The following is a 5,003-nucleotide window of genomic DNA, read 5'->3' as shown; positions in this document are numbered from 1 at the left end:
TCTTATACATTAAAAACCCCCCAATTTACAAACTCATAACCAATAATAAGAACACCTCCCTGCAATTCTTTGAGAAGACGACCCAATGTTTAAATACTCGGTTATCAATTTTAAAGGGGTTTGTTACTTGTGACAACTAAAACGTTTGTAAGAAAGGTTGATTGCTTGGTTTAGTAACTATACTTGCAACGAGAGTTTACTATAACCTCTAAACCATCAATCTTCAGTTCATCATTACTAGTCTAGTATAAAAACTACTTTTAGAGATTTATTTGATAACTTTTGATCTTTTGACCATTGTTCATGTTTTGAGAGGCTGGCCTCACGGCCATGCCTAGACCTTTTTCACTTATGTATTTTCAACGGTGGAGTTTCTATACCCCATAGATTAAGGTGTAAAGCTCTGCTGTTTCATGAATTAATAAAATTACTACTGTTTTCTATTCAATTCACGCCTACTTCTTCTCCAAGATATACTCTCGTACTTAATTCAGTTAAGTCAGAATGATGGGGTGACCCGTGACAATCACCCAATCTTCGTTACTCGCTTAGCCAAGATCTGCGTGCCTGACAACCACAAGCGGTCTACATGATGTTCAACATAGTCATTGGACAAAAGCCAGAGTATATTCTCTTGGGTATCTAATACACAGACCGAGTCTGTGAGATTAGTATCTTCGTGGTATAGGCTAGAACCAATTGGCAGCCATTTCTGAGATCCGGAAAGTCTAAACCTTGTCTGTACTATTCCAAGTAGGATCTGGGAAGGGATGACTGTGACGAACTTCAAACCTGCGAATGTTGGGCGCAGTGATAGTGTGCAAAAGGATCAATGGATCCTATTCCGATGCTAGTGGGAACCGACAGATGATTAGCCATGCGGTAGCTGTACCTAGTATTTTTCATCCGAGACGAGAAATCCGACAGTTGATTAGCCGTGTAGAAACCGTAGAGGACCATTTTCAATGAGAGGATCCTACAACTTGCCTTGGAAGGGAGCACGCATGATTGGAAGAAGGCAATAGGAATGCAGAGATTCAGAAGCAACAAAGCATCTCCAAAAGCTTATCTAAAATTCCCACCAATGAATTAGATAAGTCTCTCTATCTTATTTTATGTTTTATTTATCTTTCAATTATCAAAACCTCATAACCAATTGAATCCGCCTGACTAAGATTTACAAGGATGACCATAGCTTGTTTCAAGCCGACAATCTCCATGGGATTGACCCTTACTCACGTAAGGTTTATTACTTGGACGACCCAGTGCACTTGCTGGTTAGTTGTGCGGAGTTGTGAAAAGTGTGAATCACGATTTCCCACACCAAGTTTTTGGCGCCATTGCCGGGGATTGTTCGAGTTTGGATAACTGACGGTTCATCTTGTTGCTTAGATTGGGTAATTTTATTTTATGTTTAAGCTTTTTACTTTAATTTTCAAAAAAAAAAACAAAAAATTATATAGTTTTCAAAAAATTCAAAAAAAAAAATATCTGTTCTTCAGAATTTTTAAGAATAAATTCTAGAGTTTCATAAGATATGTTGAATCCTGGCTGGCTGTTAAGCTATGCCTAATTTTTTTGGACCGAGGTTTCCACTTATCTTTGCAGGAGCCCTTTGGTTCCCATCTATTTGGCTATTGTATGTAATGCTCTGCTCAAGCTTGGCTGGCCATTTGGCCATGTCTAATTCTTTTGGACCGAAACTTTAAACTAACATTGCATGATTCCTGGAATTCTTATTAAAAGTTTTGTCTTTCTTTATTTCTTTTCCAAAATAATTTTTGAAAAAATTACAAAAAAAATTAATAAAATCATAAAAACCAAAAATTTTATGTTTCTTGTTTGAGTCTAGTGTCAAATTTTAAGTTTGGTGTCAATTGCATGTTTTAACCTTTTTTAAAATTTTCAAAAATTCATGCATATGTTCTTCATTGATCTTCAAGTTGTTCTTGATGACTTTTCTTGTTTGATCTTTAAATTTTCTTGTTTTGTGTCTTTTCTTGTTTTTCATATGTATTTTCGAATTCATAGTGTCTAAACATTAAAAATTTTTAAGTTTGGTGTCTTGCATGTGTTTCTTTCCTTAAAAATTTTCAAAAATGTGTTGATGTTCATCATGATCTTCAAAGTGTTCTTAGTGTTCATCTTGACATTCAAAGTGTTCTTGCATGCATTATTTGTTTTGATCTTAAATTTTTATGTCATGCATCATTTTGATGTTTTTTCTCTCTCCTCATTAAAAATTCAAAAATAAAAAATAATAGCTTTCCCTTATTTTACTCATAAAATTCGAAATTTTGAGTTGATTTAGTCAAAAGTTTTAAATTTTAGTTGTTTCTTGTTAGTCAAGTCAAAATTTCAAATTTAAAATTCTATCTTTTCAAATCTTTTTCAAAAATCAAATATTTTTCATTTTTCTTTCATATTTTTCGAAAATTCTCCAAAAATTAATTTTCAAAATCTTTTTCTTAATTTCTATTTCATATTTTCGAATTTATTGCTAACATTTAATGTTTTGAGTAAAAAATTTTCAAGTTGTTACTTGCCTATTAAGAAAGGATCAGTCTTTAAATTCTAGAATCATATCTTTTAGTTTCTTGTTAGTCAAGTAATCAACTTTAATTTCAAAAGTAAAATCTTTTTAATTTCCTTTTCAAATCCTTTTCAAAATAAATTTCAATCATATCTTTTTCAAAACTTAATTTCAAAATCTTTTTCTAACTTCTTATTTATTTTCAAATCTTTTTCAATTAACTACTTGACTTTTTGTTTGTTTTACAATTTCTTATCTTTTTCAAAACCACCTAACTACTTTTCTTTATCATTAAATTCGAAAACCACTAACCACTTTTTCAAAATTCTTTTTAATTAACCAATTGTTTTAAATTTTAATTCTAATTTTATTTTACTTCTTTTCTTAATTTCGAATACTAACCAATAATTAAAATAAAAACAAAAATATTTTCCTTTTCCCTCTTCTTAAAATTTGAATTTTTTCTCTCTCTCATCTCTTTCTATTTATTTATTTATTTACTAACACTTTTCTTCTACTCATAATTCAAACCCTCTCTCTCTCTCTGTGTTCGAATTCTTCTTATTCTCTTTCTACCTCACTCTTCTATTCTTCTACTCACATAAAGGAATCTCTATACTGTGACAGAGAGTATTCCTCTTCTTTTCTGTTCTCTTCTTTTTCATATGAGCAGGAACAAGGATAAAAATATTCTTGTGAAGCTGATCCTGAACCTAAAAGGACTCTGAAGAGGAAGCTAAGAGAAGCTAAAACACAACACTCTGGAGAGGACCTAACAGAAATTTTTGAAAAAGAAGTTATGGCAACCGAAAATAACAATGGTGGAGATGCAAGGAAGGTACTTGGTGACTTTACTGCACCAACTTCTGACTTTTATGGAGCAAACAACTTTGAGCTTAAGCCTCAATTAGTTTCTCTAATGCAGCAGAATTGCAAGTTTCATGGACTTCCATTGGAAGATCCTCATCAGTTCTTAGCTGAATTCTTGCAAATCTGTGACACTGTTAAGACCAATGGGGTTGATCCTGAGGTCTACAGACTTATGCTTTTCCCTTTTGCTGTAAGAGACAGAGATAGTATATGGTTAGATTCACAACCTAAAGAAAGCCTGAACTCTTAGGAAAAGTTGGTCAATGCTTTCTTGGCCAAATTCTTTCCACCTCAAAAGTTGAGAAAGCTTAGAGTGGAAGTCCAAACCTTCAGACAGAAGGAAGGTGAATCCCTCTATGAAGCTTGGGAAAGATACAAGCAATTGATCAGAAGGTGTCCTTCTGACATGCTTTCAGAATGGAGCATCTTATGTATATTCTATGATGGTCTATCTGAATTGTCCAAGATGTCATTGGAACACTTTACTGGAGGATCTCTTCATCTGAAGAAGACACCTGCAGAAGCCCAGGAACTCATTGAGATGGTTGTAAATAACCAGTTCATGTATACTTTTGAAAGAAATCCTATGAATAATGGGATGACTCAGAAGAAAGGAGTTCTTGAGATTGATACTCTGAATACAATATTGGCTCAGAACTAAATATTGACTCAGCAAGTCAATATGATTTCTCAGAATCTGACTGGAATGCAAGTGGCATCCGGCAGTACTAAAGAAGCTTCCTCTGAAGAAGAAGCTTATGACCCTGAGAATCCTGCAATGGCAGAGGTGAATTACATGGGAAAATCCTATAGAAACACCTATAATCCTTCATGGAGAAATCATCCTAATTTCTCATGGAAGGATCAATAGAAGCCTAATCAAGGCTTCAATAATAATGGTGGGAGAAATAGGTTTGGCAATAACAAGCCTTTTCCATCATCTTCTGAGCAACAGATAGAGAATTCTAAGCAGAGCCACTCTGACTTAGCAACCATAGTATCTGATCTATCTAAGACCACTCTCAGTTTATTGACTGAAACAAGGTCTTCCATCAGAAATTTGGAGGCACAATTGGGTCAAATGAGTAAAAGAGTGACTGAAAGTCCTCCTAGTACTCTCCCAAGCAATACAAAAGAGAATCCAAAAAGAGAGTGCAAGGCCATCAATATACCCAACATGGCCGAACCTAGAGAGAGTCAAAAGGCAGTGATTTCCAATGAGGAAGACCTCAATGAACATCCACTAGCCAATAAGGAGTTTCCCCTTGAGGAACCAAAGGAATCTAAGGCACATATAGAGACTATAGAGATTCCACTGAACTTGTTGTTGCCATTCATGAGCTCTGATGAGTATTCTTCCTCTGAAGAGGATGAAGATATTATTGAAGAGCAAGTTGCTCAGTATCTAGGAGCAATCATGAAGCTGAATGCCAAGATATTTGGTAATGAGACTTGGGAGGATGAACCTCCATTGCTCGTTGATGCATATTTTTGGAAAACAAAAAACGAATTCCAAATACACAAAACTAACCGGCAAGTGCACCGGGTCGTATCAAGTAATAAAACTCACGAGAGTGAGGTCGATCCCACAGGGATTGAA

General features: G+C 34.4%; 1 non-coding gene across 1 annotated transcript; it reads right to left on the bottom strand.

Moving 5' to 3' along the window:
• Positions 1–3,707: 3,707 nt before the first annotated feature.
• Positions 3,708–3,815, bottom strand: LOC112787843 (small nucleolar RNA R71). The gene has a single exon (XR_003195232.1). It is a non-coding gene; the product is annotated as a small nucleolar RNA R71 (small nucleolar RNA).
• Positions 3,816–5,003: the final 1,188 nt, after the last annotated feature.

The sequence above is a fragment of the Arachis hypogaea genome, chromosome 20, assembly GCF_003086295.3.
Source record: "Arachis hypogaea cultivar Tifrunner chromosome 20, arahy.Tifrunner.gnm2.J5K5, whole genome shotgun sequence".
In the NCBI taxonomy this organism is placed as follows: domain Eukaryota; kingdom Viridiplantae; phylum Streptophyta; class Magnoliopsida; order Fabales; family Fabaceae; genus Arachis; species Arachis hypogaea.
Note: the sequence above shows the minus strand (reverse complement) of the source record. Positions and strands in the feature narration are given on the sequence as shown.